Raw genomic sequence first — 27,555 nt, forward strand, 5'->3', positions numbered from 1 at the left:
GAATGTGGGATTCTATTGGATGAGTATGTTAAATAAAGGAGCTACCTGCATTATAGACAGTCTTCACTCAGGAAAAGGACAGCAATCATAGCCTAACATATGGTAATCCACTGTTTCTCATGACCAAATTGAGGTTAAAACCTAAGAAGTTGCTTGTGTAAGATCAAGTCACTTTGTACTATATTTCTGTTATTAGAATTATAATGGGATAAGCCATTATATTTATGTACAACCAATTTACTTCATTATTATTACTGAAGAATGTAGCCAAGGAGAAACACTGAACTTTATGTAGGTATGTGTATTCTAGTCAACATATATGACAGTTCTTGAGGTGTTTTCTTTAATGTCACTAATCAGAGTTATGGCAAATGAAGAAGTCCCTGGGGGAAACATGAAGCCTGTAAGAGTAAAGATTATTTTTATAATTTATTGTCTTTCACATTTTGTTTTCCAAATCCACCTCAAAATGTTGGTTCCTTATGGTCATCCAGACTTTGTAAAATACGGCCAGAAGGAAACACCTTTCTAGGCATAACAAGGTCAGAAACTGTAAATATATAGATGGATAGAGTTGATGACATAAAAATTCTAAATGTCAATAGAGCAAGAAACCATACAACTGAACTAAAACGGTTGAAAGACAGATTAAAAACTGGGGGAAATGTAGCATACAGAAAAGAGAAAGTGCTGATTTCCTGCATTTATAAAAATTTTAATTAAAAAATTATAACAAGACAATGGAGAAAATGGTCAAATGGCATATAAAGATAATTCATAAGCAAAGAAACACAAACAACCAATAAGAAAGAATGCCTAATTTGCCTAGTAGTTAAAGGAGTGCAAACTAAAACAAGATGTTATTCTTCACTTATCAGATGGGCAAAGGTTTAAAAGAATGTTAATACTCATTGCTGGTTAGTATGTAGGAAGTGGGCACTCTCATTAACTGTTGGTGGGAATTAATTTTGGTATAATCTTTCTGGAAGGCAATTTGGCAAGACCTATAAAAATCTAAAATATGCAAACTCTTTGACCCAACACTTCCACATCTAGAAATTTATTCTAAAGAAATCATGAGACAAACACATAAGATGTCTGTACAAAGTTATCACTCACCAAGTTGTTTATTACAGAAAACTGGAAGCAACTTAAATACCCAGGGGATTATTTTTAATAAATAATGGAACATATGTATGGCACAACATTAAAAAAAAATGTCGGTCTAGTCATTGACATGAAAAGATATCCATAATTAAGAGATGAAACACATTACAAAACAGTAAAAACTATCAATCAGGTTACTGCTGCTAGGTGGGATTAGGGGTAATATTCACTCTCTATAATTTTCTCAATTGTTCTACTCATGTTTTTATTATATCAAGCATGTAATAACTACTTTTATATTAAAAGAGATAAAATCTATTTCCAAAATAGTTTTATTTTAAAGCAATACAGCTATTCTCACAATAGTTGCTTTACATCACAACATTTTTTTAAATTAATTAATTAATTTTATTTTTGGCTGTGTTGGGTCTTCATTGCGGTGCGTGGGCTTCTCACTGCAGTGGCTTCTATTGTTGCAGAGCATGGTCTCTAGGCATGTGGGCTTCAGTAGTTATGGCGCGCAGGCTCAGTAGTTGTGGTGCACAGGCTTAGTTGCTCCACAGCATGTGGGATCTTCCCGGACCAGGGCTCGAATCCATGTCCCCTGCATTGGCAAGTAGATTCTTAACCACTGCGCCACCAGGGAAGCCCTTCACAACATTTTAAATGTGACTTTCTGTTTCTTAGTAGGTCCCAACTGAGACGTATTTGAGACAACACAATACTCTCTCTGGAAGTACTTAATTTGTCTTCATCCTCACTATCTGATATGCCAACATAAAAGCTAAAAAAAAAAAAAAAAATTCCAGAAGGACTTCCCCGGTGGCACAGTGGTTGAGAGTCCGCCTGCCGATGCAGGGGACACGGGTTCGTGCCCTGGTCCAGGAAGATCCCACATGCCGTGCAGCGGCTGGGCCGGTGAGCCATGGCCGCTGGGCCTGCGCATCCAGAGCCTGTGCTCCGCAACGGGAGAGGCCACAGCAGTGAGAGGCCCGCATACCGTGAAAAAAACAAAGCTAGAATAATGAATTGTCTTCCTTCCCCAACCCTTCTCTAGGAATGTTTGCTTCCTTTCCTACTACTAAGACAAATCACAGCTCCAAATCAAAGAATCCAACTATATGGAGCATGCTTTTCACACAAGGCTGCCGGTCCCTTCTCTGGCTTTTGCCTGCCTATCTCCAAGGTGACCACTGGCCCAGGTTTGGAGCTACTTTATTCAAAAACAGCAAAGTAATTCCACTTATAAAAGCAGTCAGGTCAGTGGAAAATGTATTCAGGATGAAAAAATAAGCTGATATAGCAAACAGAGCATACTGTTTAAGGATTCAGGTTCTAGAATAAGACTACACAGATTTAAATTCTGATTTACTAGCTCTGTAACTTTGGCAAAGTTTCCCCATCTATAAAATGAGCATATGAATATCTTCTTCATAGGATTATTGTGAAGATAAAAAGAGAAATCAGAACCAAAACACTTAGTGCGTGACGTGTAGTTAACACTCAAGAATGCTAGTCATTAATATTATCATTTGTCTTAAATATCTGTTGTTATATAATTATTCCAGTTTCTGTAGGTCAGGAATCTGGGGGTGGCTTAGCTGAGTCCTCTGGCTCTGGATCTCTCACAAGACTGCAATCAAGGTGTCAGCTGGACTATAGTCATCTCACAGTAAATGGGGGAAGGATCCGCTTCCAAGTTCAATCAAGTTATTGAATTGGCAGGATTCAGCTCCTCATGGGCTAGTGGGCTAAAGGCCTTAGTTTCTCAGTGAGGTGGTCTTCAGCTCTTCATCCTTGTCAGAACATGGCAGCTTGCTTCATCACCGTGAGCAGGTCAGAGAGAAGAGACAGTGACAGCATGAGGGACAGTCACAGTTTTTTGATCACCCAATCTTGGATGTGACTGCCCTTCACTTTTGCCACATTCTATTCCTTAGAAATAAGGTACTGGGCTCAAGGGGAAGTGATTATACATGGGAGTGTATAAGGAGGCAGGGATGAATGAGGGCCATTATGGAAAAAGCCTACCACATCATTGTGCAAGCTTTTCCAGGAAAATACTAACTTTTGAGATCTATACTGTGTGGCTTTTGTAAACTTTTGTAAACCCAGACAAATTGCAAAGTGTCCAATCTGAGTAAATGGGTCATCCGCATCTGAATTATTATCTATGTTCACATGATTATGAGGTAGTTCACAGAGAGTTCCCACCTTAAAGGAAAGATGGGTGCTATAGAGGTCCTCTTTGGTAATTTATGTTACAAAAATGATAGGGATTTGTTTATTTGTTTGTTTTCCAAATAACCCAACTCTCTACCCTCTAAGATATTCTTTAACCAACCTTTAAAGATATTAGATACTACCTCAGCACTTGGGATGATTTTCCTCTTAGTGCAAAAAATGGTGGCCCCACATTCAGAGTCCATTTAAGTCACAGCCTGCCTCTTACTGTCTTCTGGTTCCTAATAGTTCTGGGGCTTTTGTTTTACTTTTATAGCTTATCCCAGGTTGTGAGTACTCCCATTCTCTTCAGTACTCACAGTACCAGAGAGATTTTCTGTTACTTGACTCAAAGAGCAATTTAGTTCTTTTTGAGTCTATTGATTCTCTTTCCAGATCATGTCCCATATTATTAAAAAAAAAAGAAAGAAGGCAATTCTCTCCCTAAAAAGAGTTCCAGCCTCTGAGTAAGGCAGCCAATTTTTAAAACTGTGTGATGTTCTTTCTCATTACACAAATTATATTTAAATATTAAAAATTTATTCATTTATTTATTGGCTATGTTTGGTCTTCCTTGCGTGTGGGCTTTCTCTAGTTGCAGCGAGCGGGGGCTACTCTTCTTTGTGGTGCATGGACTTATTGCGGTGCCTTCTCTTGTTGCAGAGCACAGGCTCTAGGCATACAGGCTTCAGTAGTTGTGGCATGTGGGCTCAGTAGTTGTGGCTCATGGGCTCTAGAGTACAGGCTCAGTAGTTGTGGCACATGGGCTTAGTTGCTCCACACATGTGGGACCTTCCTGGACCAGGGCTTGAACCTGTGTCCCCTGCATTGGCAGGCAGGTTCTTAACTACTGCGCCACCAGGAAAGCCCTTAAATTAATATTTAAAGGATATCAGCTGACTTTTCCACAGAAACTCTGCAGGCTGGAAAGGAGTCACATGATATACTTAAAGTGATAAAAAGTAAAAAAACTTACAAACAAGAATACTCTACCTGGCAAGGCTTTCATTCAGATTAGATGGAGAGATCAAAAGTTTTACAGACAAGCAAAAGCTAAAAAAGTTCAACACCACCAAACCAGCTTTACAAGAAATGTCAAAGAAACTTCTCTAAGCAAAAAAGAAAAGGCCACAACTAGAAACATGAAAATTACAAAAGGAAATAGCTCATTGGTAAAGGCAAATATACAGGAAAGGTAATAAATTAACCACATACAAAGCTAGTAGGAAGATTAAAAGACAAAAGTAGTAAAATCACCTATATCTTCAATAAGGAGTTAAGAGATACACAAAACAAAAAGATGTAAAATATGATGTAAAAAACAGGGGAGGAGGGGGGTTAAAAATGCAGGGTTGTTAAACTGTGTTTAAAATTAAGAGAACAGCAACTTAAAATAGTCACATATATATAGGAATTGCTATTTATAAATGTCATGGTAACCACAAACCAAAAATCTTTAAGAGATACACACACAAAAATAAGAAAGGAATCCAAACAGAACACTAAAGACAGTCATTAAATCACAATGGAAGAGAACAAAAGAGGAAGAAAGGAACAAAAGAGAATTACAAATAAACCCAAAAACAATTAGCAAAATGTCAATAAGTATATACCTACTAATAATTTCTTTAAATGTAAATAAACTAAATTCTCCTATCAAAAGAAATAGAGTGACTGAATGGATACAAAAACAAGACCCATATAGAGCTTGCTATAAGAGACTCACTTCAGATCTAAAGACACACACAGACAGAAAGTGAGGGGATGGAAAAAGCTATTCCATGAAAATGGAACTCAAAAGAAAGGCAGGGTAGCAATACTTATATCAGACCAAATAGACTTTAAGACAAAGACTGTAACAAGAGACAAAGAACATTACATCATGATAAAGGGATCAATCCAAGAAGAAGATATAGCACTTGTAAATATATATGCACCAACTTAGGAGCACCTAAATACATAAAGCAAATATTAACAGACATAAAGGGAGAAATTTAAATTAATACAATAATAGTAGGGGACATTAACACCCCACTTACATCAATAGACAGATCGTCCAGACAGAAAATAAATTAGGAAACACTGGCCTAAAATGACACATAAAACCAAGTAGACTTAATACATATTTATAGAACATTCCATCCAATGGCAGCAGAATACACATTCTTTTGAAGTGCACATGGAATATTCTCCAGGATAGATCATATGCTAGGCCAGAAAACAAGTCTCAGTAAATTTAAGAAAACTGAAATAAAATCAAGCATTTTTTCTGACCACAACTCTATAAGACTAGAAATAAAAAGGAAAAAAAAACTGCAAAAAACACAAACACAAATTTTCTACTAAAATCCAATGGGTCACTGAAGAAAATTTTTTTTAATTTGGAGACTTGAAAATGAAAACACAATGATCCAGAATCTATAGGATGCAGCAAAAGCAGTTCTAAGAGGGAAGTTCATAGCAGTTTAAGCTTACCTCAGGAAACAAGGAAAAAAACAAACAACTTAACCTTATACCTAAAGGACCTAGAAAAGGAAGAATGAAAAAATCCCAAAGTTAGTAGAAGAAAAGAAATCCTAAAGATTAGAGCAGAAATAAATGAAATAGAGACTAAAAAAACTACAGAAAGGATCAATGAAACTAAAAGCTGGTTCTGTAAAAAGATTTTTAAAAATTTGATAAACCTCTAGCCAGACTCATCAAGAAAAAGAGAGGGCCCAAATCAAAAAAAAATCAGAAAAGAAGAAGGAGAAGTTACAGCCAACACCATAGAAATACAAAGGATCATAAGAGATTACTATGAACAACTATATGCCAACAAAATGGACAACTTAGAAGAAATGGACAAATTCTTAGAAATGTACAATCTCCTAAGACTGAACCAGAAAGAAATAGAAAATATGAACAGACCAATTACCAGTAATGAAGTTTCATCAGTAATTTAAAAACTCTCAACAAACAAAAGTCCAGGACCAGAAGGTTTCACAGGTGAATTCTACCAACCATTTAGAGAAGAGTTAACACCTATCTTTCTCAAACTATTTCAAAAAATTGCAGAGGGAAGAATGCTTCCAAACTCATTCTACAAGACCAGCATCACCTTGATATTAAAACCAGACAAAGATATCAGGAAAAAGGAAATTACAGGCCAATAACACTGATGAACATAGATACAAAAATTCTCAACAAAATATTAGCAAACCAAATTCAACAATATGTTAAAAGGATCATATACTATGATCAAGTGGGATTTATTCCAGTGATATAAGGATGGTTCAATATTCGCAAATCAATCAATGTCATATGTCACATTAACAAATTGAGGAATAAAAATCTTATGATTATCCCAATAGATGTAAAAAAAGCTTTTGACAAAATTCAACAATCATTTACGATAAAAACTCTCCAGAAAGTGGGTACAGAGGGAACATACCCCAACATAATAAATAAATATATGATAAGCCCACAGCTAACATTACACTCAATGGTGAAAAGCTGAAAACATTTCCTCTAATGTCAGGAGCAAGACAAGGTTGCCCACTCTCACCACTTTTATTCAACACAGTATTGGAAGTCCTAGTCACAACAATCAGACAAGAAAAAGAAATAAAAGGAATCCAAATTAAAAAGGAAAAAGTAAAACTATCACTGTTTGCATATGACACGATACTATACATAATATCCTCAAGACATCACCAAAGAACTACTAGAATTCATCAATGAATTAGGTAAAGTTGCAGAATACAAAATTAATATACAGAAATATGTTGCATTTTTATACACTAACAATGAACTATCAGAAAGAGAAATTAAGAAAATAATGCCATTTACCATGGCATGAAAAAGAATAAAATACCCAGAAATAAATCTAAGGAGGAAAGGAAAAAAAACTTGTACTCAGAAAACTGTAAGGCACTGATGAAAGAAACTGAAGATGACACAAACAGTTGGAAATATATACTATGTTCATGGATTGGAAGAATTAATATTGTTAAAATAACCATACTACCCAAGGAAATCTACAGATTCAGTGCAATTCCTATCAAAATACAAATGACATTTTTCACAGAACAAGAGCAAATAACTCTTTAAAAATTTGTATGGAAACATAAAAGACCTTGACTAGTCAAAGTAATCTTGAGAAAGAAGAATAGAGTTGGAGGGATCATGCTCCATGACTTCAGACTATACTACTAAGCTACGGTAACCAAAACAGGTATGGTTACTGGCACAAAACAGACATATAGATCAATGGAACAGAATAGAGAGCCCAGAAATAAACCCATGCACTTATGGTCAATTAATTTATGGCAAAGGAGGCAAGAATATATAATCAGGAAAAGATAGCCTCTTCAGTAAGTGGTGCTAGGAAAACTGGACAGCTATGTGTAAAAGAATAAAATTAGAATGTATTCTAACACCATGTACAAAAGTAAATTCAAAATGGATCAAAGACCTAAATGTAAGAACTGAAACCATAAAACTAGAGGAAAACATAAGTGGAACACTCTTTGGCATATATTGTAATAATATTTTTTTGGATCCCTCTCCTAAAGCAAAGGAAACAAAAATGAAAATAAACAAATAGGATCTAATTAAACTTAAAAGTTTTGCACAGCAAAGGGAACCATCGACAAAACAAAAGGACATCCTACTGAATTGAAGAAAATATTTGTGAATGATGTGACTGATAAGAGGTTAATGTCCAAAATATATTAACAGCTCATACAACTCCATATCAAAAAAACAAACAAACAAATTAAAAAATGGGCAGAAGACCTGAATAGAAACTTTTCCAAAGACATACAGATGGCCAACAGTCACATGAAAAGATGATTAGTGATGTTGAGCATCAGAGAAATACAAATCAAAACTACAATGAGATATCACCACACAACTGTCAGAATGACCATAATCAAAAAAGATCACAAATAACAAATGTTGGCAAGAATGTGGAGAAAAGGGAACTCTTGTGCAGTGTTGGTAGGAATGTAAACTGGTGCAGCCACTATGAAAAACGGTATGAAGCTTCCTCATAAAAACTAAAACTAGAACTACCATATGATCCAGCAATTCCACTCCTAGGTATATATTTGAAGAAAACAAAAACACTAATTTGAAAAGATACATACACCCCAATGTTCATAGCAGTATTATTTACAATAGCCAAGATCTGGAAGCAACCTAAGTGCCCATCAACAGGTGAATGGATAAGGATGTGACACACACACACGCACACACACACTGGAATACTACTTGACCATAAAATAGAATGGAATTTTGCCATTTGCAACAACATGGGTGGACCTGGAGGGTACTATGCTTAGTGAAATAAGTCAGACAGAAAAAGACAAATACTGTATCACTTATATGTGGAACCTAGAAACTGAAACAAACAAATTAATATAACAAAATAGAAACAAATTCACAGATATAGAGAACAAATTAGTGGTTACCAACGGGGAGAGGGAAGGCAGAAGAAGCAAGATGGGGTAGAAAATTAATAGGTACAAACTACTCTTTGTAAAATAAATAAGCTACAAGGATATATTATACAGTGCAGGGAATATAGCCAAAATTTTAGAATTAGTACAACTTTAGAATTCTATGACTTTCAAGAATAGGCCAAACTAAGGGAACTTCCCTGGTGGTCCAGCGGTTAAGACTCACACTTCCAATGCAGGGGACGCAGGTTCGATCCCTGGTCAGAGAACTAAGATGCCATGGGCCTCGCAGAGCAGCAAAGCAAAGAAAAAAAGAGTATGCAAAACTAGTCCATGGAGATGAAAATAAGAATAAATGTTACCCTGGGCTGGGAAGGTTGGGTGGGGACCTTCTAGGGTGCTAAAAATATTTTAGATCTTGATTTAATGATGGTCACATGGGTATATAAATATGTAAAAAGTCTTTGAGATGTACATTTAAAATGCCTGCAATTTATAATATAGAAACTATATCTCAATACGTGCTGAAAAAATCAAAATAATACTGAAAATGTTTTTCAATATTGAAAATAACTTTTCTAATTAGTCAGAATCTCCGACTCTACTTCCACAGAACCCCCAGAAAAACTTCAACATTGTACCATGTGCTGTTTGTATATCTTCGAACCTTTCCCTCAAAATTCATTTATTCAACTGTTATTTGTGGAGCATTTATTATATCCTCCAAAGAGCAAAACTGTATTAGTGGAGCCACAGATGGGAAAACAAACAATTTATCCCTAGAGTACACTTGCTCCATGATTGGGTAGCAGCCTGGGCTCCTGAGCGAAATAGGAGGAGAACCAACTCTCAGTCATACACGCAAACTTCTGGTTTAACTAGAAATTCAGGGGTATGCACCTCACCTACAGACAGGTGAGTGTGGAGATGGGAGCTCCTTGCCTCCATTTAATCCCCTGTCCTTTTTCTAATGAGCTTGTCTGACAGAACATGTGGTGGAGGATTGGGAGGGGGTTCATTTTGACAAACAAAAGGTTGCCAAACCACCTTCAAAGGTGTTGAGACAGGAATCATTTCTTCCCTGCAGAGTACCAAAGAACTGATGGCATCTAGGGTGGTTGTCTAGTTGAGAGTGGGATCAGAGCCAGTGTGGTGGATAAAGCGAGGAAGGTTAGTACGACAGGTTTTCCAAGCACATGGGAACATGGGGTGGGGAGGGGGCTTGGGGTGTTCCCAGAGTCTGTGCCAGCTGAGGGTACCTGGTACCACAGTCTTCAGGAAAATTCTAAATACCTTCCAAGTTTTCTATTCTACGAAAAAAAATTATATCCAGGCTCTGTTGCTAAAGGCACAATCAGCCTATCATTGGTGTTTACCAAGGATTGAACTTATGGGCTCTAAATAAGCCAACAACCAAGCTTCCTTTTTCAGGAATTTCAGGCTTCAATGCAGAGAAGCAGTGTTATGTGTAAAACTTGGGTGAATCCCATTCTAATGTTCTTTGTTCACCGTCTCACAACTTCTAAAGATGATGATATCTTCTCTTACCTCAAACATTTATAACCTTTCACCAAGAAATACCAAACTTTAAAAATATGTACTTATGTCATTATTATAACTATAGATTTTGCTATTTAAGACTTATGAGAAAACACACAGATGCACGCACACACACACACACACACACACACAAATTTTCATCAGCTTGTGGTACAAACCCTTAAAAGAATGTACATAGAATATCCTAGAGTTTGTTTTAAAAAAAAAGAGAGAAAAAGAGATTAAATTAAATACATATCAATTTTAAATGAATACTGATTCCTTTAAAACAGTAACTAGGAAGACGCTTTTTCCAACAAAAACTCCCCTTTGAAATTATCCCTAGAGCTACTTCATCAGCGGCACATAACTCAGTGACAGATAAAATAAAACTCACTATTTTATAATTACAACTCTCTTTAATTAAGAAAGATGTTGGCGAGCTTACAAAATCAAAGCCACCCTTAAAAAGAATGATTAAAAAATATCTGCAATTCAAAAGTGTTTTTTTTAAAAAGCATGGTAAGCAATGGCAGCATTACAGAAATACATGACAAGCCTCCCAAGCAATGCTTTAAAGGAGACAAAAGTCACTTTTTTTTTTTTTATAATAAGACCTTTTCTGTGAAATTTTTTTTAAAAAGAGGGAATTCCCTGGCAGTCCAGTGGTTGGGACTCAGCGCTTTCACTGCTATGGCCCAGGTTCAATCCCTGGTCGGGGAAGTAAGATCCCAAAAACTATGTGGCATAGCCAAAAAGAAAAAAAGGAGAGATAGAGAGAGAGAGAGAGAGAGAGAGAGAGAGAAAACAACCTAATCTCCAATCTCATTATAATGTTATCATTCTTCTTTCAGTTGAGTACACACACACATTTATACCCTATATCATCACTCTTTGAATAAGTCGTTTTTATTTTTTAAAAGATAATTTGTAAATTTTTCTTATTAATAAACTAATACAAATTAATTGAAGAGGTCAGAAAACTCAGAGAATAAAGAATAAATTATAACCACTTATTGTCCCACCAATGAGATTAATTATTTTAAAAACAAGTTTTGTATATTACCTTAAAAAGGATTAGAATGAAGCTGAGATGGCCCAGACGGTTGAGAAATAACATTCAAGAAAATTTGTATTTACCTTGTAGAAACTGAATACTTGGAGAGAAAATCAAGTTACAGCATTTTGTCTACAAGTCAGATCTCAAGTTACCAACGCCAAACATGTAAGTGCCTTTGGCATTAGGGATTCTTAGCATATCATCTGAGAAGTAGTGCCTTTCCCAGCTCAGAAAGCTGTGTCCCACAGAACAGAGCAAGCCAAGGGCTGTTTGTCTTTCCAGGCAAGTTAACCTGAGTAAAACAGAACAGAAGGTGCTATCAGCTTTGCCCTCTGGACTATAGAATGGGAGCCACTGAAAACTTTCATCCACTAGCCATGGCCAAATCCAACCAATCCTCCAGAAAAAAAGAACTCTACTCTTCTTAAGGGCACCAAAGTTTACCTGTGAAGGCTGAGGTAAGGAAAAAAGCATTCTTGACAAATACCTTAGAGACTCCTGGAGTCTAAACGTAAGTCTACTCACTAATGATTGTACTTGTGAGCCAACAAAGGTATGTGGTGTCTGAATTCCTCCATCTATATTACCAGAAATCTGTATAATATCAACTGAATGGGCATTTCCTCTCTACCATCTTCCTGCGTCCCTTTGGCCAGGCTGATGCCTCTCCCTGGTGTCTCAGTCACTGAGCTGGGCGCTGACTCTATGGACCTGGAGCAGAATAGGACCCGTCTGGGTTGGAGAAGCAGGTTTGGGAGATATTAGCGTATAAAGCAGGCTGAAGTAATAGACTGGATCATGTCCTCAAGGAACAGCACATAGAGTAAGAAGAGGAAAAGACCAAGACAGAGATCTGAGGAAGCCTTAAAGTCTGGCAGGACACGGTGACTGACAGAATGTAGGGGACAAGGAACTGGGACATGCACGATGGTACCCATATTTTGAATGCATACTATATTATCATTATTTGTTATAAAGTTCTATTTTATATTGAGTATCTCAATGGCAGGAATTTTGTCTTATCTTCGGGTCTTTCTTAGTACCCAGCAGGTGCTTAATTGATATCTACAGAAGAGAGAATAGAGAAGAAGGAGAAAATGGAAGAGATGGAATGGGAACTAGGAAGACAGGAAGGAGGAAAGCAGACAAAGAGGCAATATTTCCACAAAGGTTCTAAGTCCACCCTGCTTGTGATAAACTTAGAACACTGGTGACCAAGTCAAGCTCTGAACCAGAAGAGACATAGCAAAAAGCCTGGATATAGAACATTTGAATGCATGTCCTGCAGAACATACTGCTGGAGAAACTCAAGGCCAGCTCCAGGGAATCAGCCCCCAGAGCAAAGATGAGGAGCCCTGCTCCCACTCAGAAAGTACCCAGTGTTTCTAGATCTACAAGAGAAAACAGTGGTAACTTCAGCCAAGTCAAGGTTGCTGAAGGCTTCTTCATGGGTTCCTTCGGCTGTTTAAAGAGGAAAGCAGTACAATAGATCTTAGGAACTCAGTTGGCCCAATACAAGGCACAAAAGACTTGGTAGCAGCCACATAATATGTGTTTATAATAACCTGTTCACACTCTCGTATTGGCTTCCAGGAGATATGACCGTGAGGTGGCAGAATGACGCTGGTTTACATGGCATTCATACTGCACTGACGGTTGGTTCCCCGCAATGATACCAAATGGCACTTCCCCAAATGACTGTGGTCTGCATCTTTAAAAAACTCCTATTTATTTTCTCCCAGTGCAAGTTTATCTCCATTTGACTTTGTAGGTCCTTGAAGCTAATAAATTATGGAACTGCTTGCCTAGAAAAATATTTTTCATGGAAAGAATCAATTGTAATCTAGAGGAAACACTCACTGTCTGAATTCCAACAAACCTGTTCCATGATATGGTTGAGTTCTTGCACTCTGCCCAAAGCCAAGAGACATACCACGAATAGAAACAGTTCAAGGCCCTTAGTCCAACATGCCTGCACTATATTGCAAATTCAGCCCTCTAATAGGAAGGTGGGGTGAGAGACAGGGAGGGTCAGAAAAATCTTTTTATCTGACCATACTTGGAACTTTTTGTTTAGTCTGGAGAAACCCAAACGATACAGTTCTTAAGATTCTGTACTTTTTCACTTTGGCTGTTTGTGTATGCTACATGCACCAAAGAATCTGTCCAAGCGCAAAACCCATTTCTAGAGCAATTTAAAGTTGGCTCATGCTAAACAATGAATTAAAATAATGTACTGCTTTTCTGTAGTTCCTTTCGAGTACAACATTAAGTCTCTGGGTACTTACAGGAATTTCCTTGACAACACAGTCAGATAATACTCACCCCATTTTCCAAATGAAAAAATATTTGATAAACAGCCTAGAATAAGCCTACTCCTTTTGAAGGAGTCCTCACTACCTGCCCAATTTCCCCCTCCAATTTCCATTCCATTCCTCCCCCTCCCAAGAAGGGCCCTAAACACCACTCATTTCTTTGCAGTATTCATACACACATACACACACAAGCATGGATACCCACTGTATTGACTACATTTTCTTATTTTCTACAATCTTGATGCTCTGGTATTTGGGACACTAATCCTGGAGAGACTGCCCCTTCTAGCATTAGCTAATTCCCAAAGACAGCAAATGACTTCCCTGGAAGCAAGCCTTTAATAAACAAACCAACCAATTCAGAGCCTACACCCCCTAACCATCTCCTTTATCAAATTCTCACACACCAAGCCAATATCCCCCCTGCCCAAAATCACCCCAAGGCCAGGTACCAGAAAATTAGGGACCACTCCTACAGCCCAGAGTCTACCTAAATCGTTCAAATTATTCAATGTACCTTCCCTGCCTCATCCATTCCTTCCCAGAAAAAAACCAGTAAAGGCTTTGGGCCATGCTCTGCCCTCCCCTCTCTGCCTCCTGATCAACCCTGTTGCTTCCCTCTCTGTGGCCCTGCATGGCCTGGTGTGCTGTGACTCATGTTTCTACAGATCTGCAAGTACAAAATTCTTTCTTTGTGACAATCATTTGTGTCTCTTACCATACCTGATTAGAAAAAAACCCAGGTACATTTTTAACACACCCACATTCTGAGAAAATCCAATAATCTAGGTGCTTTAGAATTCACTCACTTTTACTAGGCCACCTAAAAATAGAGGGACAATGATGAAGAATTCTAGTTGAAGGTTCTGATCCCTAGGGAAGAAGGTATCCTCTAAGTCTCAAATCTCATTCTATCTGAAAATAAGAGTCCTTACTTTGAGTATGACACATGTGAACACAACTGTGCTTTTATGTAACTATTTATGCAATGGGTATACATGTGTTTACGAGTTTCCCCAAACCAGGCATGATAACTCACACTTTTTTGCTTCTGCTATTGCTCCAAGCACAGGGAAAGATCACAATGCATAAACAATATTTGACAGTGATTAAGACATGGCCACTGAAGTTGGCCATGGACCAAGCTGTGGATCTGTCACTTACTACCTTGAGCAACATATTACTTAAGGCTCAATTTCCTCAACTGTAAAACGAGCATAATGATATGACATACCTCATAGAGATGCTGAACAATTAAATGAGAATATATGTAATAAATTTAGCAAAATTCCTAGAAAATAGTAAGCCTTCAATAAATATTTTCTACTATCATCATTGTGATGGGTGCTTTAGAGTGATAGTTAAATAGCATTTAAGACAAAGTCTCTTTTTTTGGGGGGGGGGTACGCGGGCCTCTCACTGCTGTGGCCTCTCCCGTTGCAGAGCACAGGCTCTGGATGCGCAGGCTCAGCGGCCATGGCTCACGGGCCCAGCCACTCCATGGTATGTGGGATCTTCCCAGACCAGGGCACGAACCCGCGTCCCCTGCATCAGCAGGTGGACTCTCAACCACTGCGCCACCAGGGAAGCCCCAAACTCTCTTCTTGTTATGGTAAAATAGCTTGTACCTATCCATCAGTTTAATTAGAAAAAAACAAAACAGAAAGGGAACATTTATTAAGCACCTTATGTAAGCCAGACTCTGAGCTAGACCCTTTACGTTATTTATTTTATCTAATCCTCACAACAACCCTGTGAAGTAATACCATATCTGTTTTACAGATGACGTGACTGAGGCTCAGAGAGGCCAATATCCTCAAGATAACCCAACTTGTAAGTAGCAGAGTCTGGATTTGGCCAAAAATCTGCCCAGCTCCCAAGCCTACTGGTCCTTGTTGCTTCCTGAGTAGAACTTGAATCCAACATCCTTGGGAAGTTCAACTATTACAGGGATTCCTGGGAACTGGTAGAAAACAGAGATGATACAGTGATGTGCTCCTTAGCAAAGAGAAAATATCCAGGATTGCCACTGCAAACCAAGAACACAGAACAGAGACACAAGCACTGAAGGAAAGTATGAAAAGACAGAAGTAGATGAAACAGGAACTGACAGAATTTAGAAAAGAAGTGCAAGAAAAAAATTATAGCATCACAAGAATGAAGTTCACATTGAATGTACGTTAAGGAGAATGAGTCCCTGATGCAAATACAGTAAAATAAATGGAGGATGTGGTAAGAAAAGTGAGTAAAACACTCACTTTGGAAATAAGCAAATGGTTAAAAAAAAAAAAGTTTAGAAAAGAAAGATGATGAATATGGAAGAGATTAAGGGAGAAGAAGAGAACCTGAAGAAGAGAACCCAAATAATGGAAGAGTAAAATATTTCAAGATACAATTGAAAGTGACTTCTGCTCAGGTGGCAGCCCCCCAAGACAAGGCAGTCCTTGCAAGGAGGTCTGCCATTCTCTAGAGAGTTATATCAAATACAACTCTTCAAATCCAGCCCCATCAGCCAATCCTAGGAGTGCAACATTTTGAATAATAAAATTGATTCTTTGGATATAAAAGCTATATATTTTCCCCAAAGAAAGGAAATATTTAAATTTACAAATTGAAAGGTACATCTTGTCCCTAGGAAAAAAATATCACAGCACAATTGTTCAACTACAAAGATAAGAAAAAAGATAAGAATCATTTTAGTATCATGAAAAAAAACTATCAAGTCACTTACAGAAGGTGAAAACAAAAAAATCAGTGCTAGAAAACAGTAAAGCAAGGCCAACAAAGTCCTCAAGAACAAGGTGTGACCTAAGAATTTTATTATCCACCAATAGAAATGTAAAAACAATGGGTAAACTTTCTGAAAATGTAAGAGGTCAGTAGCTACAGCTTTTCATTTGTGGAAGCTACGAGAAACAAATATTACCCAATCAAAAGAACAGAAAGTCCTCATTAAAGAATGGCTGGTTATTTGTATATTTGATCCAATTAACTGAAGGAGAACAACTAGAAAAAATGTGGGTACTTATTTACACAATAGAAGGTATATATAATTAATAACATTTTTAAGGTGAAGAAGAAAATATGTGTGATGACTTAACACTGAGTTTTGCTCTTTTTATCCAGAGTTAAAGACCCCAACCAAGAGTCCAAGGGATGGACCCTGGAAGCCAGGACATGAGGGGAGAGTTGTAGGTAGCCCTTTCCCAGCAGGCTTCAGCCAAGACAAGAGAACTGTGGTTGGAGGGGCCTTATCGGTATTTGGATAATTGCTGTCTTAGGTTAGTTCCTGAGAAGCAGACCCTGAAATGAGGGTTCCTGTGTAAGTTAGTGATTTCTTAAGGAAGTGTACTCAGAAAATCTGGTAAGAGGTTAGGGGAAACGTAACAGGGAGGGAGAAGCCAAGGAAGGATGAGATTTCCAGCACAGTCCTAGCCTCAGGCTGACCCCACAGGGAGCTCAAGAATATAAATTATATCCCGGAGTTTGTGCATTTTGCAGCAAGGGCGCTAGACTTTCATTATCCCATTCCATTCAGGCACTGGCTCTCTGGCAAAGGGGAACGATATAAAGCCCCAGATTTCCAGGCACACCCAGATCTCTACACCCATGGGTGAAGAGGCTTCAGCAGCCCAAGGGTGTTTCTCGAAGGAAAGTTGCAGGCGCAATCCACCCAGCCCACCAACCCTGGAAGAGTCAGATAGCAGGGTGAGTGCAGAAGAGCAGCAGAAGAGCAGGGCTGGGAGCTGGTGGGGAGGCAGGCTGAGCCTCTGGGCACATGCGAGCCACAGCCAGGCCCCAGCCGGAGAAGGGGAGATGTTTTTATTGCCAAGAGAGACTGATGTTTTGATTCTATGTAAGTCCAGACTTTTTAATGAAAGTGAGGCATCTGTTAATACCAGAAAGTGACTAGAAAAACTAAGGGATTTACCAGAGAATTCATCCATGGGCAGGCAAGAAAACAACAGAGTAAATGTCAAGAGTCCTGGAATGAGCAGAAATAAAGTTACTTTCTGTTTATACCCTATAAACTCCAACTCATTCAACAAACTGCTTACAAATATGTGCTACCCACCCCATAAATATGCTTACATTCACACAGATTATCTCAGGAAAGACATGCAACACAACAGTAACAGTAGTTGCCCCTGGGGAAGGGAACCAGGTGGCTTTGAGGCAGGAGTGAGAGAAGACTTAATTTACACCTTTAAATTCTGACTATAAACATGTATCTTTAAGAAATAAAATCATTTAAAGTCTTTTAACTAGTAAGGAAAATAAAGCGAATAGAAAATCAAATAGGAAGGTAAGCTGGAGCTAGGCAAGAGTTAGTTTGGAAAACATATAATATAAATCTTATCGACTTGCTATGGAAGAGAAAACAAATCAGGCTCTGAGTTCTTGGCTACCAGTATGAAGAAAGTAACACCACTATTCCCAGCATCCATCAGATGAAAACAAACCATTTGTTCAGGAAAAACAAAGCTATTCCTAGAACTAAGATTAGAATTAAATTTCTCCTGTGGGTCCTCTCTTTTGGATCCTATAAAGGATTGAACATTTTCACCAACCTCACTATTATAAACACAGGGGCAAACTTAATAGAGTTGCCAATCTTATGATGTTTGTTATTATCAGCAATAAGAGCTAAAGGTGATACTGACCAGGATTATTATTGGTTTCACAGGCGAAGTAATGAAATCACAGCAATTATTTGGCTTTAGTAGGAGAGATGGGAAGAAAATTAAGGGGTCTACAGCACTGAATCATTAGGTTGCTGATGCTTGAAATTCACTTAATCTTCTGAGTCAGATGCAACCAACTGTGCGCCAGGGATTAAATGTCACCAGTGTTTGTCTTCAGATAATATCTGAGCTTTATGGCCTATTCAGTATGCAATGAATGAACGGTATGAATTCAATGAATGAATGACACAGAATGTTCACCTAAATATTTTCACTGCAACTCAAAGTAAATGTGAATCACTTACCACTACACACCTATTAGAGCGGATAAAATTAGAAAGACTGACCATACCAAGTGTTAGCAAGATTGTGGAGCAACTAAAACTCTCATACACTGCGGGTGAGAATGTAAAATGGTGCAACCACTTCGGAAAGTAGTTTGACATTTTCTTAAGAAGTTATATCAACACATACACCTACTGTATGATCTAGCCATTCTACTCCTAAGTATTTTACCCAAGAGAAAAGGGAAACTATGTCCATACAAGACTCGTACACAAATAGTAGCAGCTTTATCTGTAATAGCCAAAAACTGGGAGCAACGCAAATGTCAAATCAACAGCTGAATGGATAAACGAATTGCGGTAGAGCCACAACAGAGTCCTACTTAACAGTAAGAAGAAATGAACTCTTGATACGTGCAACATCGGTGGTTAAGTGGTTCTTATGTGGAAGGCACTTTACACTGTTTCATTTTAGCCTCACAGGCACCCTATAAGGTAAATACTATTCTGCTTTTAGAGTTGAGAAAACCGAAGCTTAGAGGTGAGCAACTCATCCGGGTTCACTCAGCTGGTGAGTGGCTGAGGCAGGACACAGACCAAGCCAGTCTGATGAAGAGTCCTCACACACACTTTGCTCAACAGGGAATGCTCTGGGTTCCTTAGACCCACCAGCCTCTTCAACGTGAGGCAGTACCATCCAGGAGGTGACCTCCAAAAATAAGAAGGGGTTCCGAGTTGGTGGGGAGAGGGTAAATTTAAAGGAGGAGGAAACTTTTTCCTTTTTCAGATAATGCCCAGATGACTCACCCCTTCTTGTCATTCTGCTCCAAATCCTCAGGTCTTAATCTTGATATGTCAGATTTGGGGACCCACTGGAATGCTCTCCAGGGAGGCTGCCCTTCTGTCTCAAGGCACAGGGCTGTACCACCAGCAGCTCCACCTGGGCACCTATACCAAAGCAAGCAGCAATTTGGTATTCTGTTACTGTTTACTTCTGCCTTAATTGCAAGGTGGGGGAAAGAGTGCCTAAGGTTTGCCAAAAACTGGGTGATTTTTTTTTTTTTTTTTTAAGTTCCTTCCTTTCTTTCTAGTTGTTCAAGTCTGTTGGGAAAGGCAAGAGGAACGATTTTGGAACTGAACTTGCTGCTGAGTTGCCAGGGTTTAGAGATCTCTGCAAAGGTCATTGTTTTCTGTAAAGGTCATTGTCTTTTCATGAAAACCCCGGCAAAGCATGCCAATGGAGGAAAGCCACCAGCTTGCCAAACGTCCGGTGTCCCAGTCACCTGCTCTTCCTGCCCTAGGAAGGATGTGGACGATCTCTGGAGTAAAGACACCAGATCGGTTTTGTTCCTTTCTTGCTCTTAAATCAGCTGCAAAATGCATGAACAAAGCACACACAGGACTATTCTCAGAGCCCTGTGCCGCCTCCTCGTTAAACGCCAGCAGCTGCTGGGTGTTGCACAGAGCAAGATAAGCAACATGATATTTGCGGCCATTTACATCCTGAGTGTAGATCGTTGTGCTCTCAGCGGAATTTCTGAGGTTTCAAGCCCTGAAGAATACCCCACCAGTGAAAATGCGCAGAGGGGGTGAGGTCTGGGCAGGGGGTCCTGGGTGGGGTGAGGGGCTCGCAGCAGGAGTGGCAGCAGAATCAAGCAACCAAATCACGAGTTACTTGCTCTTGGGAAAAGCAGCTCTGCTGACAAGAGAATTAGGGCAGGATGATTTTGGCAAGCTGCGTGTTGTGTTAGCTGCACAAACTTTTTCTTTCCTCTTAGGCAGCCTCTTAATAATTGGGTGGGAGCTTCTTTTCACATTTGGTGAAGAGGCAATTCCTGTCAGATGTTTTTCAGAAGGGTTTCACCTCACGTTTGCCAAGCACACACAATTCCAGATGCAACTCTGAGTCTATTCGGTTTGAGAAGATTAGAGTTCACAGCCATTGGCAGGATTTTTACTTTCCTGCTGGCCTCACAGTTCCTCACATTACTTTAAGTGAATCTTACTCTTATCTCTACATCAAGTCTTAATGAAAAATAGGAGGGAGAGGAAAGGACCCAGAGAGTCACTGGGGCAACTGGCATCTCACTGGAAGCTGCCAAACCATGTGAGTCCTAATTGGAGACATTTCCCTTCTCCCAGTAGGTGCCTCTAATTTACCTCTTTACAGGCAGATATTAATTTTCATTCCTATGTGAGGCTTGTGGGAGGAAATTATTTCAATTGCTTCCCTTCCATCTTCCTGCCTGTTCCAATAACCTCTATGTCTCATTATTGCAACTGCAATAATCCAGGCAAGAGATAATGGTGCTGGGCCAAGGTGGTAACAGTGGAGGTGGCAGGAGGAAAGTTTCTGGATATGAGTAGAGAGAGTTGCAGGATGGGGTTGGCTGAATGCTCTTGGTCTTGAAACTTCTGGTAAGGGAATGGTCGCAGCAGTAAGCTCAGAGAGGCAGAAATGCATCTTAAATTCTGGCCCTTAGGCAAGGAGCAAAGGTCCCATTTATTGAGTACCTGCTGTGTGCCAGGTGCGAAACTTCCTCCTCACAAGTCTTTGTAGTAGGTTTGACTATTTCCACCCCACAGAACCTGTGTCTGTCGGACCCTAGAGGCTGTCACCCTGAGCCCCTTACGAGGAACAGCCCCTGGGGGTATGGTATGCACAGCAGAGTGGCTCGGGGAGGATCCATGAGCACAGGAGGGCAGGCACCAGAGTGAGGGGGCCCCGACACCCTCCCTTCGGCCACAGCTTCTCAGCAGAGCTCCAGGGTGGAGCTGCAAGACCTGGGTCTGACCCCGCACTAAGCTTCCTCAACGGGATGCAGGATGCAACTGCTGCAGCTGCAGCTGCCAGAGGCAGGAAAGCCAAGCAGGGAAAGGCAGGAGATCCCGCTGACCCTTCCAAACCCCGGACCCAGCTTTCCGGTGCTGACAGGGAGGGCACCACCCAGGCACTGCTGGCAACCCCCGTAGGCAAAGCCCCTGAATTCACGTTTTGGTCTCCACAGCCGGAAACCTTCAGCTAGCCATCCTGGAGGAGTTCCGAGGTCTCTGTCTCCAGGCTGTCCAGGACTGCTGGAGGAAATGGGCCCCTTCAACCCCAGCGCACCTGCACTGGGCGTAGTCTATTTCTCCTCTGGCTGCCAGAGCAACGGAAACAACAGTGGCCGCCGAAACCCCCTTAACACCACAGCCCAGGCTGACCCTGACCAATGGAAGCCAGACTTTGCAGCTTGGTTTCTCCCCTTTTTTTCCCACATACCTAAAAGTATCTTCTCTGAAACCAAGAACTTACCCAATCCTCATACTGAACTGAAACTGTTCTCAAAGCCTGATCCGCTGAGCTCTTCCTGGCATGCCTGGGTTTCACTGATTCCCAGACTCCAGGGAGAGGGTGGGAAGCCTGCTTTCAGGCTTGCAGCAGAATATCCATCTGGGGGAGCGTGCCCTGGAGGCTCCTCTTTGGAACTGCTGTGCGAGCTGCTTTACTCCAAACCCAGGTGAAGTGTGCAGCTTCCCAAGGTGTGGCCACAGCAACTGACCCCAGAGTTTGTACCCCAACACATGTGGGTCTGACTACTGCCCTGACTAACAAATCCCATCCCATGAGAGGGCACTTTCACAGAAAATGCCTCCTCACAAGTAAGTCCAGCCCTTCTTGAGAGCACTAGTGTCCTCATTCCACATAAGAAAGGACCCACTTTGAGAGGACAAATGATATATAATAATTTATGACACCAACTGACTTCTGTGAAAGTGACTGGGAAATGACAACTTGTCCTGCCTGTTAATTCACAAATGGACATGACGAGCCCAAGACACACTTGCACGGAAGCAGGGTGTACGGCCCCAGCCTTGAAACCTGTGTGTAAGGGGCGTGACGGGCTCACGTGTCCTCTCTCAGGCTGCAGCAAGAGGATGGAGACAGGACGCCAGGGTCCTTCCCCCCTGTTCTGTTAGCATCCACCACAAGAATTACCCTGGACAGGGAGGCAGAAAAGCACTGCTGTGCTATTTCTTTAGTTCTCTCTGAAATCCCGCAAGTTAGACAGAGCACTTCCCACACGTTACAAATAAGAAAATCCAAATTCAGAGAGGTCAAGTGACTTGTCTGAGCTCATCCAGCAGGCACATAGCAGAACCAGGACTTGAATCCAGATTTCCTATTCCACATTATTCTCCAGTGGCTTATTGAAAGGCTTACATAAGGGGCTCTGTTCCTTGGTTATTCCATGCAATAAACCAGGGCATATACACCAAGCCTTATCTTTTCAATTCTATTTTTAGCTCTCATTATAATGTACTCTGCACTTTAATAGGTACTTGAATGGGTGACAAAATGAGAGATTTTTACAGAAGATCAACTTTCAGTTTCTAGTCTGCTCACAAATTTTTTCAGAGAGCAGCTCCCATACACAAAACACTTTGGATATTACAATACTATATGATACATACTTCCTCTACTCATCAAACTTGCAATGGGGCTGGGAAGATAAGACATGGACCCAAATAACCACCATACCAAAGCAGATACGATCTGTGTGTGCCCCAAGAATGGTGCCCTGCAGAGTATTGGGAGGTCCAAGGGCGTGAGACATATCTTCTGTTTGACATAATCAAGGAAGGCTTCCTGGGGGGGTGACTTTGAAGCTGAACTTTAACTGTCACATGGGATTTTAGTAGACAGAAGGTGATGATTTTAGCTTTTAAAAAATCTGATTGGACCTTGTATTTAAATTTTTATGCCCCCTAAATTTGCTCTAAGTAAAATAAGAATATTTCCCATATGATTCTGCAACATGTCCTTTGACAAGGAACATCTCCCAGAAGAGAAAAAGGGCAGTGTCCAGAGAAATGAAACCCAGCAGCTCAATTCATCTGACTCTATCTATCCTAAGTCCATGCAGAAATGGATGGCAGGTCTCCCGGTACACTGTGCCACCCTCTCTTCCCTCACTGTGGTTCCTGCCCACCTGCAGCAGCCAGCAACAAGCTTGGCACTGTTGTGGCAGGGAAGGGCAGGGGGGGTTGTCCTTTGTTCATCCCTATTTCTCATTCTCCGTTCAGAAATCAGCAGGACACTTATTTCCCAAGATAGAGGAAGACATGTCTTGTGCAAACAGGTGGTTCCAGGAACATTTCCCGCAAGAACAGGGTTTTTCTTCTACTATAGCCTTGAAACTCTGACCCTTTTTTTTCATTGCTCTCCTGTATCTTTCTTTAATAGAGCAGATGACCAATGAATCCACAAAAGCAGTGTGCTACACTGCGGGAAATCTCAGGTTACTAACCAAGCATGGGATGTGTCTGGCTTGTACTTAGTTCTCCCTACTAGAAGAGCACTTCTCCCTCTGTCCATTCAACCTAGTTACCTCCTACCCCGCCCTTGAAACCCCATTCAAAGGGCACCCCTTCAGGGAAACCATTTCCCCTCCACACATCTATATCGAGGCCAGGCTTCCCTGTTACATATTCTCATTCTAGCTCTCCTTCCTAGTTTGTGGTTACTTTAGTGGGTATCTCCTATAGCAGATCTTAACCTCCATGAAGGCAGGTATCGCCTAGGATTATCGTCATGTCTCACACATAGAAGGTGCTCTGTAAATAACTGTGGACCAAATGTCCTGATGTAGTGATAAATAGAGTCAGACAACCCTTCGCTGGAATGCTAGTCCAACACTTACTATTTCAACAATTAATTATATTCCCCATATCTCAGCTTCGCCTTCTGCAAAATGAGGATAACAACGTCTATTTCACAAGATTACGATGAGAAAAATATAGATAAGAGCATCTAGCTGGCACCTGTGAATGCTCACTCAGTAACATTCATTTCTTCACCTGCCTTGTCACCTAACAGGCTCACCAGGGTGCCTTTGACCTTGACCCTCAAGCCACACAAAACCTTCCTTCACAAAGTTCACCCTAGAATTCAGATTAAAAATGCTCTCTGGGGCTATCTGAAGCTGAGTTGAAAACTTCCATTCATCCTCTATGTCTGTCAGGATTCTAAGCTGCAAGCAACAGAAATCAACTCTTGTTCATTTAAGCAGAAAAGGAAGCTACGAAAAGCAAATGGGAAGCTTGGAGTTCCTAGGATGATGCGGAACCAGGCTCAGGCTCTCCACGAAGAACAATGCCCCAAACTGGGCCACTGGGCTGGTCCAGTGAGGCACTGTTGCCACCCACACAGGGCACAGACCCTGAAACTGGTACTATGTATGTGGCCAGCATTGGACACTAGCTACAGAATCACAGTCTCTGTTGCCTCTAGAAACTAAACGTTCTGTAATTGTTTTCCCATCCTCATCAGAATGGAGTCCACCAGGTGCCTGTTTTTGCTCTGAGTGGAAGTCTAGGACAGGAACTTCTGATTGGGGGAGCACAGGTCAATGTGCCTGGAATCTAGCTGCAAAATAGGCTAAGAAAGCATGATGTGTCATGTTCAGCTTCTCTATGAGAGAATACTCTGTCTTGTCAGGTCGAGAATTCTCCCCAAAAGGAGACGGGCTCAACCTCTGAACATAAAAAAATGACAATTGCCTGGAATCTGCCCACCACCTGTATTCTGGATTTCTCCATACTCTACCCTAGCTAGCCTCGTGGATTAAGCCCCCTGACTAACTGCTCCCCACAAACAAGCATTTTCTAGTTTTCTCCTTCTTGCCACACATCCCTGTTGATCTAAAATACTTCCATTTTCTTAACTCCTTCCTCATCCATTTATATCAGTCCTCTCTCTCCAAAGTCATAGGCCCAGCATTCTACATGCATGGAAGCCACAGTCAATCCATCCCCCAGCTCAATTCATCTCTATTTCTGAAGTTTAATTTATTTTAGAGTTACTCTTAGTCTATAGGGGATAAGGGCAATTTTATGTTTACATAGTATTTTAGGCAAGAGTTCCTCCTCTCGTGTGGTCACCTATGACAATGTCTGAAACAGCCAGTCTTGGTCAACATTATGCTCTTAATATGGTCCTCAAAAAAGTATTCTTTGGGCCAATGAATTTGAGAAAAATTCCCCTATGAAAGTCACAAGGCACACTAGCCTATTAAAGGCTCCAAGAAGTCATGAAATAAAGAAATCTGTTGAACTTTTCCACCCAATACTTCTGAAGTTTATTTGACTACTGCCACGTTTTTACTGTTATCCTCACAACATCTCTTCACATCTATAATATGCTGCAATAGAGATTCCTTGAGATCTACTCAGAAGATTCTGCAAGCTTCCTTTTTCTTGTCTGTCCTGCCTCCCTAAATAAAATTATCCCGAAGTAAGTGAATCTTGACTGAGCTTAGAGAAGGGGAATAAGGACGATGCAGGGAGACATAACACTTGCTGCTCAGAGTGTGGTCCTTGGACCAGCGGTAACAGCATCACCTGGGAGGTCTGGGAAATGAAGATCTCAGGCCCCATCCCAGGCCCAGGAAAACAGAATCTGCATTTTAACAAGATCCCCAGGTGATTCCTTTGCACAGTAAACCCTGATCGATATTGGCAGAGGTAACTTCTACACCTGCAAACTCCAATTCCAAGTAATGAACATTTAAGGAATTCCACTACCACCCAGATTCCCTCACATAGATTAATGTGTCTATACCCCCAGGGGATCTGGTTCCTCCCTTTAGCATTTTACAGAGCTCAGCATTCTTTCACAGGGATTGCCTACACCCTTTGGGATTCCGGGACTTTAAGGAAAACAACATTTTGTGGTTTGGCCACAGAGAAACTGAGCTGCCTTCTATGATCTTCTTTAAAATATCCTGTGAGAGGCCCTGGCCCCCAGCACTGAGGGGTGTGCCATCCACACCACTGTCTCCGAGGGTTGCTATTGTAGCCAGCTGCACACCACATGACATTTAGAAATTCAATTCTGCAGAGCACAAAAGGAATTATAAAAAGGTACTACACTAGTATTCTGCAAAAACTAGAGTCTCTCAACCACCAACAGGTATGTTAAGATATGGTGGATTTTTTTAAAATGTAAACTATAAACAGAACCAGTTTTGGCATCTGGACCTCAGACTGCCTGACACCTCATTCACCTGCCTTAAGTTACAAAAGGTCTTACTACTTCCCATAAGTCCCTGCTTTCCAAAGCAGGATTCCAAGGGATTTAGAGTAAGGCAGACCTGGGTTCAAACACTGGCTCTGCTACTTACCAGTTCAGTGGCCTAAGCATTTTGCTTTACCTCCCTCAGCTGTGGATTCCTCCCTATAAAGTGAAGCCATGAAGACAAGCTTCATGGAGCTGTGTAATGAGAACTTCATCAGGTAAGTGTGGAAAGCACCAGCACAGTGGCTTGCTTGTGTCAAGGGCTCCAACCGCACTGGACCCACACACGCCCTCTCTCCAAGCCCACTCACAAGTGTCAACCCAAAGCTTCCCTGCCCGCAGTCCTCCAGCCTGAGGGGACCACCCTCCTAACTCCACAAGCTGTGGAAATGACAGCGTGGATCCTCCCCCACTCCTCAAACGCCCCGCCTTCCTTTACCCTCCTGCTTACCACAGACCACAAACTCTACAAGCTGCCTAGAGCTTCAGCAAATTTCTCTCTTCACCTTCCCAGCAGCCTGCGGGGCCTCTCCAACCTGTGAAGGGCTTGGGGAAGGAGGCAGATGAAGGGACCTTGGGAGGAAATGGGAGAGGAAGGGCTGGAGGATTCGCTCCTCCAGAGACCTACAATCTGGAGTCTATCCCCACTGCTTCTGAGGATAAGGAAGGAAAAGGAAAATTCTGCATGCTTTCCTCTTAAGTCATGGGAATAAGGTAAATAATGAACCTGCTTTCTTCTGTTTAAACTTGAGGCTGGTAGAAGTGGATTCTACTAACCAATTCTCATACATGAATACAGATTCCATCTTTGGGGGGGGCGGTCATATTACGATTTATAA

The sequence above is a fragment of the Phocoena phocoena genome, chromosome 3 (genome assembly GCF_963924675.1).
Source record: "Phocoena phocoena chromosome 3, mPhoPho1.1, whole genome shotgun sequence".
Classification (NCBI taxonomy): domain Eukaryota; kingdom Metazoa; phylum Chordata; class Mammalia; order Artiodactyla; family Phocoenidae; genus Phocoena; species Phocoena phocoena.